General features: G+C 38.5%; 1 protein-coding gene and 1 long non-coding RNA gene across 3 annotated transcripts in view; one reads left to right on the plus strand and one right to left on the minus strand.

Annotated features, from left to right (window-relative positions):
* The window catches only part of COCH (cochlin), a 50,044-nt gene that overhangs the window by 18,040 nt on the left and 15,401 nt on the right, over positions 1–16,603 (minus strand). The gene's annotated exons all lie outside the window — the stretch shown is intronic.
* Positions 3,527–15,696, plus strand: LOC306654030. Its single transcript, XR_013761866.1, has 3 exons — positions 3,527–5,158; positions 12,126–13,623; positions 13,706–15,696. It is a non-coding gene; the product is annotated as an uncharacterized lncRNA (long non-coding RNA).

Genomic DNA, 16,603 nt, shown 5'->3' on the forward strand with positions numbered 1-16,603 from the left:
GTCCCTAAAGAAGGTCCGGGATGGAGTCCCGGGGCCCCGCGGGACTCGGCGTCGGAGGGACTGTGGGAGCGCGGCGGGAAGAGCGCCTAGGGACGTGCGCGCAGGTCGGACAGCGCCTGACATCAGGTTACCCGACGTGCAGGACAGTGCGGTGTAACCCTGCGGGGCCTCACCGCGGGCCTCCGCCGCCTCCACCCGGCTGGAGAGTGACACTCCCCCACGCACTGTCCCAGACTGCGGGAGCCGCAGGATTGTCTGGACCCAGGTGACCGAGATGCCCAGCGCAAGCTGCAGCCCACCTAGCCGCTTGGCCGCGGGAGAACTAGCGGGCCCTCTTGGCCCTAAGAGCAGATCTCGCCGCTTCGCGCTCTCGTGGAAACAGTTCCTGCTTCTAAAGTAAAACCAACCTGGATTTGGTGAACGCATGTCCCGTTTTTGTTAGAAAACCTGTCAACTGACTGGTTATTCTTTGGGGATTCTGCTGGAGTCCGATTTCCTTCAGCAATCTCCATTTACTGTAATGGAATAGCAAGGCCTCCAGGCAGCAGTTACATTTGTCATTTCTTCATCTTTTCTAGATGGGTAAAGTTATATCTGATTGCCTTTCCAGATTCCCAGGTCTGGTGGTGTGATTACACATTCTCAAATTTGGTAATGTGTCGTCCTCTCCTGCCCCAATTCTGGTTTATAGGTAGGCACAGAGAAAGAATGGAATTAGTGACAGACAAACGGTATCTGAGGAACGACCCCCAGACCTGCATAGCCACTTATTTACTGGTACAACATCCTCCTAACCCCCAACAGCTTCGTTTAGTTATTGTTTATAGGTCACAAAATCCATCCGTTTTAAGGATTAAAAGAAGAAAGATGTTTAGTTTATAGAATTGTTTAGCCCTCGATATAGTACAATTTTAGAACATTTCCACTGCCCCATAAATGATCCCTCCTAGTCACTTACAATCAATGCCTTTCTCCAATCCTAAACAGCCACTCATCCTGCTCCTCTCCTTATAGATTTGCCTTTTATTGACATTCATATAAATGGAATCATACATCATGAGGCTTCATACATTGGGCATGTTTTTGAGATTTATCCTTGCTGTCCTATGTATGAATACTTCCTTCCTCTGTAATGCTTAATAGTATTCCCTTATCGTTTTATATTGAGAAACTAACATACCATCATCTCCTGGAAGTCAAATAGTGCAGGAGTCTTACAATCATCTTTTTGATTGGAATGATTAGGTCTTTTCACCAGGCAACCCGAGTATATTGATTTCATTCCTCACACTATCTGAATGTCCTTCTGGAGGGAGACCACATAACATTTGTGGGATGGGAGGTTTTTTACTGCTTCTTTTCATGACTGCTTTAAAGATTTGATCCCTTCCATGGTACAGAGATTACTCTATTCTAGAAATCCAGTAATCTGGCCACCACCCCTGATACCTTCCTTGGGAGAAATTTTCATTATTGTTTGAGTGTTCTCAATCAGGTTGGATAACCTGCTCCATTTAGCCTGGGCAAATAGTCATGGTGCTGTATAGTTAAGGAGAGTTCATATACTGAGAGAACCAAAACAAAACAAAACAAACAAACAAACAGAAAACCCAGCCACTCCGGAGCTCCAGCAGGCAAGTGCCCAACTGGCCAAAGGGATACATTCTATTCAGAGCATAGACAGCCCTCCTGTGATGTAATTTCACTGAGTGATTTGGCAGAGTCAAAACTATGCAGCTATTTTCATGATAGACCCTGAGACTCTGACTATTAAAAATAAAGGAAATAGCTCATTGAGTTTCATGGTGTTTACCCCAAGAGTCATTTTAATTATTTGTTTTGAAACATTAAGGAAAGTTAGCTTTTATTTATTTATTTATTTTTCTTTGGAAAGACCAACAAAGGAGGGTGGAGGAATGGGAATGAGATTTCTCATTTTAGTAGTTTGTACTTCATGCTCATCCTAAGTGGTGTTGAGGAAAATATCTGAATTTAAGAGGCAGTTAGGTGCTTTGGAAATATCTGGTGAAGAGAGGATAGTCAAATCTGGGTGTATTTGTCTGGAAAAGACAAAGTGTTAAATTATAGAAGTTTGAATTCAACTAAATGACATTTCAGTGGTATTATACACCAAGGATGTCTGGCTAGTTTTATCCTCCTTTAATTAAGAGTATTTGAAACTAAACTAATGGCAAGGAAAAAAAAATAGTATTTGATATTCAAAATGAGACTAACTCTATAGAGCAGTTGATTTCTAACTAGTCTGTCATCGAAACCACTAAAAGAGCTGATGCTGTGTTCTCACCCCCAGAAATTCTAATGCACTTGGCCTGCGGTGGGACCAGAGCATGATGTATTTTTTTCCCATTTTTTTTTATTGGTGCATTAAAGTTGAACATAATGATGGATTTGTTATTACATTTGTACATGTACACAATATACCAAATAATTTGGCCATTATCACTCCCAGCATGTCCCCCTTCCTTCCCCATCTCCCCCCTCCTGGTCCCCTTCCTTTACGATCTCCCTTTGGTTTTTGTGAGATACCCTGCCTCCTCCCCCCTTTTTTTTCTTTTTCTTTTTTTTTTTTTTGTCCTTCACTTCTTTTTGAAGCAAGCCCTGACTCCCACCTTTGTCTTTTTTTTTTTTTTAACTGTAAACAAATGGGATACATGTTGTTTCTCTATTTGTACATGGAGTCAAGGAATACCATTTGTATAATCATAAATTTACATAGGGTAATGTTGTTTGATTCATTGTTATTTTTTTCCCTTCCCCCCTCTTTTCCCTCTATACAGTCCTTCCTTCCTCCATTCTTACCACCTCCTTATCCCTAACCCTAAACCTAATCATAACCCTAATGCTAACCCCTCCCACCCCAATTATATGTCCTCATCCACTTATCAGTGAGCTCATTCATCCTTTAGTTTTTTGAGATTGGATTATCTCACTTGGCATGATATTCTCCAATTTCATCCATTTGCCTGTAAATGCCATAATTTTATCATTCTTCATGGCAGAGTAATATTCCATTGTATATATATGCCACAGTTTCTTTATCCATTCATCAATTGAAGGGCATCTAGGTTGGTTCCACAATCTGGCTATGGTGAATTGAGCAGCTATGAACATTGATGTGGCTGTATCTCTGTAGTATGCTGATTTTAAGTCCTTTGGGTATAGGCCAAGGAGTGGGATAGCTGGGTCAAATGGTGGTTCCATTCCAAGTTTTCTGAGGAATCTCCATGTACTATACAGTGAAGCATGTGGAAGAGTTGGAAAAAGGTCATGAATTGATTGTGGACTCATTCACCTATGGGAAAGTAACATTTATTGAGTATCTGCCACATTCTGGTACAGTGATTGCTATTTGGTGAACAAAATAAAAACAATCCTCTGTTCTCTTGAGCTTACAGACTAGTGGCACAGTGCTTATTCCTTGTGAGACACTGTTCTATTTGGTTTGCATATATTAAGTCGTGTGTGTGTGTGTGTGTGTGTGCGCGCGCGTGCGTGTGCGTGTGTGCGCGCGCGTACTGGGAAATTGAACCCAGGGATACTTTTACCACTAGGCTATTTTCCAACCCTTTTTAAGACAGGGTCTTGTTAAGTTTCCCAGGCTGACCTTGAACTTGCAATCCTCCTCAGCCTCTTGGGTTGCTGGAATTACTGGCATGCACCACTATACCTGACTATATTTGCTTTTTTAAATACCTATAAAGTAAATACTATGCTATTATTATCATCCTTGTTTTACAATAGGAATTTAAAAGACAATTATTTGTGCAGTGTTACACAACAGATAAAATTTGTAGGTTTGGGATTCAAACTTCATTGTTCATATTTTTTATGTCATTCTTTATTTCCTTTCCACTTTGTAGAAACCCACAATATTAATTAGCCAGTAAAAGGGCTTAATGTGCTTGGGAAAGAGGAATAGATGACTTGATTATATGTGTCTATTTCTACAGTTAATAAGAGGGGGAAAAATTAGTTTTACTGGGGGAAGAAGGTGTTAGCATAGGGATAAGACCAGAATGAAATAGGTTAATAGTGAAAAGCTGCAGATATATGTTGGTGAAGGGAGGGATCCTAATTATCTGAAGAAATCAAGAGCTATATGTGGTTACTAGTAGAAGCCCAGCATTGTATGCCTCTATCTGATGGGATTATTCACATTTTGAAATGACTGTGACTGTGGAAAAGAAGGGTTGACTCTGAATTGGGAATTAATTTAGTGTACCTGCAGGAAGTCTAGAGGTAAATTGGAAAACTATAGCTCCCTTTAAGAAATGTATATATCTATAATGTTAAAAGAATTTAAGATGTTAAATTTAGGAGACCAAAATCATTCTGAAGAGAGAAATCAGAACCAAGTCAGTATAATTAAGAATTATCATCATAAATATACATTTTAAGGGAAACTAATGATGCTTGATACTGTTAATGTTTGACATTGTTGTCCTGGAGGCCACTCCTTTCATATTCTGGGTTTTTTTTAATAGTAATATTGAGATGAGTGGATAGATGAATTATGTTGGACTAATGAATCGAAGATACTATGTTAAATGATCTTTGTTTCTCAGGCTAGTGCAGTCTCTAAAATTAGACTTAATTAATCTTACTATTAATGAGAAACAGACAACTGTAGTTTGAAATGATGAGAAACTTTAATATACTCTATGATAACTGTTTAGAATTACCAGAAAATGATAGGCTTCCCCCCCCCCCCACACACACAAAGGGAGCACAGCTTTTTATTTCTCTGGTTGTACACAATGTAGAGTCATACCATTTGTGCAATCAGATGTACCTAGGGTAATGTCCATCTCATTACACCATCTTTTTCACCTCCATGCTCCCTCTCCTCCCCTCTGTCCAATTCAGAGTCCTCCATTCTTTTCTTGAACCCCCCCCACCCCCATTATGGATCAGTATCCATATATCAGAGAAAACTTTCAGTTTTTGGGGGTTGGCTTGTTTCACTTAGCATGATATTCTCCAACTCCATCCATTTACCTGCAAATGCCATAATTTTGTTCTCCTTTAAGACTGAGTAATCTTCCGTTGTGTATATATACCACAGTTTCTTTATCCATTGATCTATTGAAAGGCATCTAGGTTGGTTCCACAGTTAGGCTTTGTTTTTTTTTTTTTTGTTTTTTTTTTTTTTTTTTCAGATTTTTTTTATTTTATTTTATTGTAAACAAATGGGATACATGTTGTCTCTCTCTTTGTACATGGCGCAAAGGCATACCATTTGTGTAATCATAAATCCACATACAATAATGTTGTTTGATTCATTCTGTTATTTTTTCCCCTTCCCCCCACCCCTCCATCCCTCTTTACCCTCTATACAGTACTTGCTTCCTCCATACTTGCCCCCCTCCCTAACCCTAACTCTAACCCTAACACTAACCCTTCCCTCCCCCCCATTATGTGTCATCCTCCACTTATTAGCGATATCATTCGTCCCTTGTCTTTTTGAGATTGGCTTATCTCACTTAGCATGATATTCTCCAATTTCATCCATTTGCCTGCAAATGCCATAATTTTGTCATTCTTTATGGCTGAGTAATATTCCATTGTGTATATATACCACAGTTTCTTTATCCACTCGTCAATTGAAGGGCATCTAGGTTGGTTCCATAGTCTGGCTATTGTGAATTGAGCAGCTATGAACATTGATGTGGCTGTATCTCTGTAGTATGCTGATTTTAGATCCTTTGGGTATAGGCCAAGGAGTGGGATAGCTGGGTCAAATGGAGGGTCCATTCCAAGTTTTCTAAGGAATCTCCACACTGCTTTCCAGAGTGGCTGCACTAATTTGCAGCCCCACCAGCAATGTATGAGTGTACCTTTCTCCCCACATCCTCGCCAACACCTGTTGCTTGTATTTTTGATAATCGCCATTCTAATTGGGGTGGATGGAATCTTAGGGTGGTTTTGATTTGCATTTCTCTTATTACTAGAGATGTTGAACATTTTTTCATATGTTTTTGATTGCTTGTACATCTTCTTCTGTGAAGTGTCTGTTCATTTCCTTAGCCCATTTGTCGATTGGATTATTTGTATTCTTGATGTAGAGTTTTTTGAGTTCTTTATAGATTCTGGAGATTAGTGCTCTATCTGAAGTATGATTGGCAAAGATATTCTCCCACTCTGTAGGCTCTTTCTTCACATTACTGATAGTTTCCTTTGCTGAGAGAAAGCTTTTTAGTTTGAATCTATCCCAGTTATTGATTCTTGCTTTTATTTCTTGTGCTATGGGAGTCCTATTGAGGAAGTCTGGTCCTAGCCCGACATGTTGAAGATCGGGACCTACTTTTTCTTCTATAATCTGCAGAGTCTCTGGTCTGATTCCAAGGTCCTTAATCCATTTTGAGTTGAGTTTTGTGCAGGGTGAGAGATATGGGTTTAGTTTCATTCTGTTGCATATGGATTTCCAATTCTCCCAGCACCATTTGTTGAAGAGGCTATCTTTTCTCCATTGCATATTTTTGGCACCTTTGTCTAGTATTAGAAAGTTGTATTTATTTGGGTTTGTGTCCGTGTCCTCTATTCTGTACCATTGATCTACCTGTCTATTTTGGTACCAGTACCATGCCGTCTTTGTTACTATTGCTTTGTAATAAAGTTGAAGTTCGGGTATTGCGATACCCCCTGCTTCATTTTTCCTGCGAAGGATTGCTTTAGCTATTCTGGGTTTCTTATTCTTCCAGATGAATTTCATGATTGCTTGCTCTATTTCTGTAAGGTACGTCATTGGAATTTTAATTGGGATTGCATTGAATCTGTATAGCACTTTTGGAAGTATGGCCATTTTGACAATATTAATTCGGCCTATCCAAGAACATGGGAGATCTTTCCATCTTCTAAGGTTTTCTTCGATTTCTTTCTTCAGTGTTCTGTAGTTCTCATTGTAGAGGTCTTTTACTTCTTTTGTGAGATTGATTCCCAAGTATTTTATTTTTTTCGATGCTATGGTGAATGGGGTGGTTTTCATAATTTCTCTTTCTGAGGATTCCTCACATGTATAAAAATGCATTGGATTTATGAGCATTGATCTTGTAACCTGCCACTTTACTGAATTCACTTATGAGTTCTACACAGTTTTCTGGTGGAATTTCCTGGTTCCTCTAAGTAATAATCATATCATCCGCAAATAGGGATAGTTTGAGTTCTTCTTTTCCTATCGTATTCCTTTAATTTCCTTGGTCTGTCTAATTGCTCTGGCTAGAGTCTCAAGAACGATATTGAATAGGAGTGGTGAAAGAGGGCATCCCTGTCTTGTTCCAGTTTTTAGGGGGAATGCTTTCAGTTTTTCACCGTTTAGAATGATATTAGCCATGGGCTTAGCATAGATGGCCTTTACAATGTTAAGGAATGTTCCCACTATCCCTATTTTTTCTAGGTTTTGAGCATGAAGGGGTGTTGTATTTTATCAAATGCTTTTTCTGCATCTATTGAAATAATCATGTGGTTCTTGACTTTAAGTCTATTGATATGGTGAATTACATTTATTGATTTCCGGATGTTGAACCAACCTTGCATCCCTGGGACGAAACCCACTTGATCGTGGTGCACTATCTTTTTAATATATTTTTGTATGCGATTTGCTAAAATTTTATTGAGAATTTTGCGTCAATGTTCATTAATGATATGGTCTGAAATTTTCTTTCCTCGATTTATCTCTGTCTGGCTTGGGTATCAAGGTAATATTGGTTTCATAGAATGAGTTTGGGAGGGTACCCTCCTCTTCTATTTCATGGAATACTTTGAGAAGTATTGGAATGAGCTCTTCTTTAAAGATTTTGTAGAACTCAGCTGAGAACCCGTCTGGTCCTGGACTTTCTTTGTTGGTAGGCTTTTGATTGACCTCTTCTACTTCATTACTTGAAATGATCTATTTAAATTTTGTATGTCCTCCTCGCTCAATTTAGGCAATTCATATGTCTCTAGAACCTGTTGATGTCTTCGAAATTTTCTATTTGGTTAGAATATAGATTTTCAAATAGCTTCTAATTATGTTTTGTATTTCAATCGTGTCTGTTGTGATATTTCCTTGTTCATTCCGAATTTTGGTGATTTGGGTTTCTCTCGTCTTCTCTTTGTTAGAGTGGCTAAGGGTTTATCAATTTTGTTTATTTTTTCAAAGAACCAACTATTTATTTTGTCAATTTTTTGTATAGTTTCTTTTGTTTCAATTTCGTTGATTTCAGCTCTGAGTTTAACTATTTCCTGTCTTCTACTACTTTTGGTGTTGGTCTGTTCTTCTTTTTCTAGGGCTTTGAGCTGAAGTGTTAGGTTGTTTATTTGTTGATTTTTACTTCTTTTATTGAATGCGCTCCATGAAATAAATTTTCCTCTAAGTACTGCTTTCATAGTGTCCCAAAGATTTTGATATGATGTTTCTTTGTTCTCATTTACCTCTAGGAATTTTTTAATTTCCTTCCTAATATCTTCTGTTATCCATTCATCATGTAATAGCATATTGTTTAATCTCCAGGTGTTGGAGTAGCTTCTGTTTTTTACTCTTTCATTTATTTCTAACTTCAAACCATTATGATCTGATAGAATACAAGGTAGTGTCTCTATCTTCTTGTATTTGCTTACATTAGCTTTGTGGCATAATATATGGTCTATTTTAGAGAAGGATCCATGTGCTGCTGAGAAGAAAGTGTATCCGCTCTTGGTTGGATGGTATATTCTATAAATGTCCGTTAAGTCTAAATTATTGATTGTGTTATTGAGATCTATGGTTTCTTGTTCAATTTTTGTTTGGAAGATCTGTCCAGTGGTGAGAGAGGCGTGTTAAAATCACCTAGTATTATTGTGTTATGGTCTATTTGGTTTCTGAAATTGAGAAGGATTTGTTTGACATACATGGATGAGCCACTGTTTGGGGCATAGATGTTTATGATTGTTATGTCTTGCTGATTTATGGTTCCCTTAAGCAGTATGTAATGTCCTTCTTTATCCCTTTTGACTAGTTTTGACTTGAAGTCCACCTTATCTGTAATGAGGATGGATACCCCAGCTTTTTTGCTGAGTCCATGTGCATGATATGTTTTCCCCCATCCTTTCACCTTAGTCTATGTGTATCTCTTTCTACGAGGTGTGTCTCTTGCAGGCAACATATTGTTGGATCTTTCTTTTTGATCCAATCTGCCAGTCTATGTCTTTTGATTGATGAGTTCAGGCCATTAATATTCAGGGTTATTATTGAGATATGATTAGTATTCCCGGTCATTTGGTTCATCTTATTTATTTATTATTTATTTATTTATTTATTTATTTTGAGACGACTTGGTTCTTCCTTTATTTGACAATCCCTTTAGGATGGTTCCTCCCATTGCTGATTTGTTTCTTTGTTTTTCATCTCTTCCTCATGGAATATTTTGCTGAGAATGTTCTGTAATGCTGGCTTTCTTTTTGTAAATTCTTTTAGCTTTTGTTTATCATGGAAGGATTTTATTTCATCATCAAATTTGAAGGTAAGTTTTGCTGGGTATAAGATTCTTGGTTGGCATCCATTTTCTTTCAGGGCTTGAAAAATGTTGTTCCAGGCCCTTCTAGCTTTTAGGGTCTGGATTGAAAAATCTGCTGATATCCGATTGGTTTTCCCCCTGAATGTTAATTTGATTCCTCTCTCTTGCGGCCTTTAAAATTCTGTCTTTATTTTGTATGTTGGGCATTTTCATTATAATGTGCCTTGGTGTGGGTCTGTTGTAATTTTGTATATTTGGAGTCCTATAAGCCTCTTGTACTTGATCTTCCATTTCATTCTTCAGATTTGGGAAATTTTCTGATAGTATTTCATTGAATAGATTGGTTCATTCCTTTGGTCTGTTTCTCTAAGCCTTCCTCAATTCCAATAATTCTCAAATTGGTCTCTTCATGGTATCCCATAGTTCTTGGAGATTCTGTTCATGATTTCTTACCATCTTCTCTGTTTGTTCAACTTTGTTTTCAAGGTTAAATATTTTATCTTCAATGTCTGATGTTCTGTCTTCCAGGTGTTCTATTCTATTGGTTATGCTTTCTATGGAGTTCTTAATTTGGTTTATTGTTTCCTTCATTTCAAGGATTTCTGTTTGGTTTTTTTTTCAATATCTCTAACTCTTTATTGAAGTGATCTTTTGCTTCATGTATTTGCTCTTTTAACTGTCGATTGGTGCGATCATTCAGTGCCTGCATTTGCTCTTGCATCTCGTCATTTGCTTCCCTGAGCATTTTAATTATGTACATTCTGAACTCCCTTTCTGTCATTTCTTCTGCCATGCTGTCGTTGGGTTTCATTGATGTAACATCTAGATTTGTTTGCAGCATTTTCTTTCCTTGTTTTCTCATATTGTTCAGGTATCAGTTGACCGCTGTGATATTGCAGATTTCCTCTATTGTCTTATAATATCCCTGAAGATTTCTATTATATCCCCTCTTAGTCTTCAGTAGCCTGAAATCTTGGAGGAAGTTGATAATGCAGTGCTCCACAAGGGAGCTGACTCCCTAGGGGTGGTGGCCTTCTGGTGGGGTATATTCCCTGCTAGTGGGCAGAGGTACCTTCACTTGCTGATGAATGGTCATCCAGAAGGGAAGTAGGTTGTGGGCTGATGCAAGACCAGTTTGGGCCTGTGTCTCTGATTTTACGGTCCTTTTGGGAGAACCTCACCCAACAGGGAGGAGTCACCTGGTGGGGAGGTCTCGCTGGTCGGTTTTCCTCCCAGAGGTTCCGTTCAATTCACACCTACCGCCTGGGCTGGGCAGCCTTCTTCTGCAATGATCCCAGGGACCCGGACCTACCTCCTGGGCCTGGAAGCCTCACCCTTCACAAACGAATCTCCTTCGGCTGCCTCTCCTCAGAGAAGCTGCCTGCAGTCCTGGAGCCTTCGCTCCGCCCCTCAGTTTGTCTGTGGGGCCCTTCCACCAAGAAGCCGTCTAGGACCCTGCTCTGCACTTTTCGCCTGGCTATGCGGCCCCTCCTCTGAGCAGCCACCTGGAGCCCCTTACAATCGCTCCGAGTCCCAGTGACCCGCCACACGCCTTTTCCTCCGGCAGCCACCTGTTGTTCCGTGCCGTCGCTCTAAGACCAAGTGACCCACCACGCACCACTTTCTCCACCAGGCAGTTACCCAGAGATCTGGTGCGTCACGAGTCCCAAGAACTCACTGTGCACCTTCTTGTCCCGACTGCCTCCCGTAGCCCTGGTGCAGTCACTTCGAGCCCAAGCACCCCGCCGCGCTCCACCTCCTTCTCCAGACAACCCCCTATGTTCAGGAGCGGATGCTCTGGGACCAAACCACTCACCACGCTATTCCACCGGATAGCCGCCCAGAGCCCTGGCGCAGCTGTTCCAATTCCAAGCGACGTGCCGAGCCCGTATTTCTCCTTCTCCTCTGGGCAGCCCCCTGTGTTCAGGGGTGGTCACGTTCAGTCCAAACAGCTCACCAAGCACCTTCTCCTTTGGGCAGCCTCCCAGAGCGCGGGTGGGTTGCGCTGAGTCTAAGCGCTGTGGTGAACAGCCACCTCTTCAATGCTCCCAGCTGTCTGCGGTCACTGCTCCGGCGGGGGGAGGGGCGCCTCGCCGGCAGTTCTACTTTGCAACGATCCCTGCTTTCGGGGTTACCGCCCTGTCCGGGGGCTACCGCCCCGTCCGCCTGCCCAGTGGGAAACACTCACCCGGCTTCTTTGAGTTGGACCCAAGTCTCTCAATATCTCCTTTTCTTGAGTCCTGAACCCACGCTGCTCCTCCGGATAGCCGCCCGGAGCCCTGGCGCAGCTGATCCAATTCCAAGCGATGTGCCGAGCCCGTATTTCTCCTTCTCCTCTGGGCAGCCCCCTCTTCAATGCTCCCAGCTGTCTGCGATCACTGCTCCGGCAGGGGGAGGGGCGCCTCGCGGCCGTTCTACTTTGCAAAGATCCCTGCTTTTGGGGCTACCGCCCCGTCCAGGGCTCCTGCCCCGTCCGGGACGCCTGCCCAGTGGGAGATTCTCGCCCGGCTGGTTTGAGTTGGTCCCAAGGCTCTCTATATCTCCTCTTCTTGAGTCCTGAGTCCTGGAGCAACACGAAACGCAGCCACCCTCTAGTCCGCCATCTTGAATCCCCGCTTTGTTTTTTTTTAAGAGTAAATTTTTGATCAGTTGATTATGTTAGGGTTTTGTGTTCTTAACTGTTATAGCTTCAGGGCAGTAACAAAAGTTGACTTCTTTCATGTCCCAGTGTAAAATGTCATAATGGTCTAGCAACATAGCAAATGACTATTAACTAGAATTTTGGCAAAGACCTGTCTTTCTAAATTAGGAACATCCCAGACATTTGAGTAGTAGACTCATTGCTAAGTGAAAGGGGAGTAAATTATTTTTTGAAGTATCAGTATTTGCTTTTTTAATCCCCTTCTTGGATAAATCAATTTATGGTATTGCTTGTCATCCAGTAAAATCATATGTTGCCATTGTAGGATATCCTTGTCCCAAAGTCTTTGTGCAGCAAGAATTCTGTATTCACAACTTGTTTTTTAAATTTCACCTTGCTTTTGAATTCTATTCGCTTCCCAAATCATCAGTAAAAATATTCATTAAATTAAATCTTCCAGAGTAGTGGTTTTGTTAATATCTGGGGAAATCCAGAGTTAATTTCTGTAGTATACTCCATTCCTTCCTCCTTCCTCATTTCAAATATACAAAATAATTGGCATTTCAAAGGATAAATGAACTTGATTTTAGGAATATATAATTTGAATTTTAGTTTACTTTTTTTTTAAAAGATACTAGGGATTGAACCCAGGGGTGTTTAACTACTGACCCACTAACCTACCCCTTTTTATTTATTTCTTTGTTAGTTTCATACTTTCTTTCTCCCCTGCTCCTTCCCAGCCCTTTTTATTATCTTTTTTTATTGAATCAGGCTCTCACTAAGTTGCTAAGGCTGACATCGAACTTGAAACCCTCCTGCCTCAGCCTTCAGAGTTGTTGGGATTACAGGCATGCTTCACTCTGCCCAGCTAGTTTACATGATTTTAAGGCTTTGCAACTTTGTTGTTGTGTTTTCCATTGTCTCTCAGATTCTGTCAAATTCATATCATACAGATATCTTTTTAAAGAGTAAATACATGGGAAATTTCTGCATTAGAATTAAAATTCTCTTCATTATATACTATAAAAGATGCACCTTGAAAACGTTCTTTCTATTTATATGAAGCTTCCAGAATAGGCAATCTCTAGTAGGTGGTTAGTGTTGCCATGGTTTGGAGGGAAGGGACAAATGGGAAGTGAGTTGCTTAATGGTTACTGAGTTTCCTTTTTCAGTGGCTAATGTTCTGAACTAGATAGATAGTAGTGGTGGTTGCACAGTGTGACTGTTTTAAAAGCCACTTAATTGGACATTCTTAAATGGTTAAAATGGTAAATTTTATGTTGTGTTTCTTTTACCACAATAAAAAGTTGCTAAAGTAGTTACTTTATGCTGATGCTGTTATACTTTTAGCTTCATGTTAGTATTTTTTTGAAAACTTAATCTTCTCTGATATGTTTTATTTAGGTAAAATGATCCATTCAATGGTAGCTCATTTGGATGCTGTTACAAGTCTAGCAGTAGATCCTAATGGAATCTATTTGATGTCAGGAAGTAAGTCTGAAGTTCTACACTGCTCACAAATTTTACAAAAAGAATTGTTACTCAGTAACAAGCTTTAATTGTTCTTTTACAGGCCATGACTGTTCCATTAGATTATGGAATTTAGACAGCAAGACCTGTGTGCAAGAAATAACAGCTCATAGGAAGAAATTGGATGAGTCAATTTATGATGTTGCTTTCCATCCATCAAAAGCATATATTGCAAGTGCAGGAGCTGATGCCCTTGCCAAAGTATTTGTGTGAATCCACAAAAACTCACATCATGACAAAAGATTTGCTTGGACAGAAAAATGGTCTGCATCACTGCCATCAAAAAGGATATTGATATAACACTACATGTGTTCTGCCTAGTGAAGGCAATTTGGGGCAGGCATAAATTGGTAGAAATCACATCTTAATGTCAGGCTCATTAATTTAATTGTAATTACTGTATTTTGTGGGACATAAAGAAAAAGGACTCCAGTATTTGTGGCCTATACTGGATATGAACTGAGCGTATGTCTGTTTTTTTAGGTGTCTTTACGCCAATGTGGAGTCTGATCTTACAAAGACTTTTTTTTTTTTTTTCCCCTAAAGGACTCTGTGTGCTGCCTTAGGGTTAGGAATGTGGTGCTCTTGTGGGGGGAAGTGAGCTCCAAGAGTAGCTTTTTTTCATCTCTTAGTGATCTTATGTTTATCAGTTGAATGCCACAGATTCCCTTTTAAACTTATTTTGCTTTAAAAAAAAAAAAAAAGAAGAAAAAGAAAATTTAACTTAAAATATTTTAGCATTAGTTGCACAAAATGTTTGGATAAAATTCTAGTTTTTATAAGTCTTTTTATATATTTAGCCTGTCACAACAGTGCTCAAGATTGTATTGAAGTTTTTCTTCATTATACAACCCTAAACACAGAGATCTCACTGACCAGCCACCCCCTTAACCACTTTCTTTCCTCCTTTTGCTTAATACAGCTCAGCTAAGTCCTTCCATAAAGATGCTAAATCACCTTCATCATCACATAAATGTCTTCATGAACAAGGACTATTAAGTGTATTAAAATGAAACAGTGGGGTTTAGTACTCCAAAGGAACTCTTTAAAAAAACTAATCTTGGCATCCTATCACTATGTGATATTTTGTACATCTTACTGTATTTACAAGTTTATTTATCAAGGATTATCCATCTTGCTAATGGCCTATTATTTATTTCACTTTTTGTTGGTCTTTATATCCTTTTATTAATGTGCTAAAGAAACCTGTATATCTATTTTGGAACTCCTTTGAATAGTCTAAAATAGACTAAAAATGGAATATTTTATAGTTTAAGTTACAAAACAAGGTGTTTACCCCCCAAGATACATATCTTGGTTTACCATGATTCCAAACAAAATTATCTTGTTAAAAAATATTTGGAATAAAAGTTTATTTGCATTACAAATAGGATACAAAAATAGTTCAATCAGGATACAGAAATCTGCTGTGTTTGGACTAGTTTTCCCTGTTTTATTTTTTTAGATGTGCTTAATTTTATGGTGTAACTAAAGATTTTGTTTGTGTAATGCATGATTAAGACAATAAAGTATTTTTTCTAGTCTTCCAAAAACTTTTCCGATCAGTTTGCGAGTTTTGATGAGTTTTGTAAGGTTTTTGTTTTACAAACTATGAATCAGCAAATTTTTAAGATTGTACCACAAAGCAAACATACAGCTGTTGAAAAATAATGTATATAAAATGCATATAATAAATATAAATTGTGTACCTGTATGTTACTGTTGGCTACATCATTTTGTGTTGAATAATAAAGTGCAATACTCTCCATAATTAAACTAGGAAATGGAGATGATTTCTTAGTCCTTCATTTTTATGCTATTATTTTTATACATTATATTGCTTATTGGTATTCTATTAAGATTAGAACAATAACACTCTTAACTCCTTTTGAAGTATTTCACCCAATTTGAGGATATTAAAAAAAAACTGTTAAAATATATTAGACCATTTGAAGTAACAAAAAAAAGCAGATGCAATTTTAATAATTTATTTAAACATCCTGTAACTGAATTTCAGTTAATGATGGTGTCCTATCTAGCTAGAATATACTGTTTCCACAGAAAAACATTCAGCAGAGAATAAACTGCATTATTCATTACTTAAAAGTTCTTATAAATGAGGTTAAGTATTGATATTCTGAAACTTCTTCAACAAGGTAATATCCTTTTACTTGAAAGGAACTACAAATGGTTTTAAAGGGGACACTAGAAAATTCACATGCAAAATCTATGTGAATGCCTGCTGCAAATGTTAAATTTAACTGTGTGTGCATTGAGAAATTCCAGGTAGAAATTTTAGTTCTTATCCTGAAACACTAAAACTTCTCAGAACTTTTTAAAATTTTATTTTATTTTTTCTGAACTCAAACATTCAACTAATGAAGAAATTCAATCAATGGATAAAGGGGCACTTTTCTCCTGACCCTCCCCTCACCCTCTCCTCTGTTTAATCTCTTAAGTTTTTGCAAAGGTAGTACTGTTTCTGGCAGCTATTTCAACCCATTGCTTTACTGTTTTAACTGTAAGGTGGTTATTTTCATTGCAATATATAAATATTCACCTCTTTTGGAATGTATTAAAACTGTAATGGATAAAAATCAGTATATGTTTATTTTTCTCTTACCTAATTTGGTCATATGTTTCTTTATAATATTAAACGTTTGAAAGGGATGCAAAAAGAATGTCTTTCATTTTATTTGTGTGCTACCATTTGTGACATGGAAAACAGCAGATTAATTATTGAGTAGGACTTTATACATAAGACTTGAGGATATTTTTATATACAAACAATATGTTGACTTTTTCTCATTTAATAATATTCTACCTCTTTCATACTTGTATTTTCTCATTTCAAACTGTTACCCCTGAAAACTAACATTTAGTACATTAAAAATTGTAAATGAGCTAGCATATTTTAAATTTAGACATGCCTGTTGAATTG

Source organism: Sciurus vulgaris (assembly GCF_902686455.1).
Source record: "Sciurus vulgaris genome assembly, chromosome: 2".
Lineage (NCBI taxonomy): Eukaryota > Metazoa > Chordata > Mammalia > Rodentia > Sciuridae > Sciurus > Sciurus vulgaris.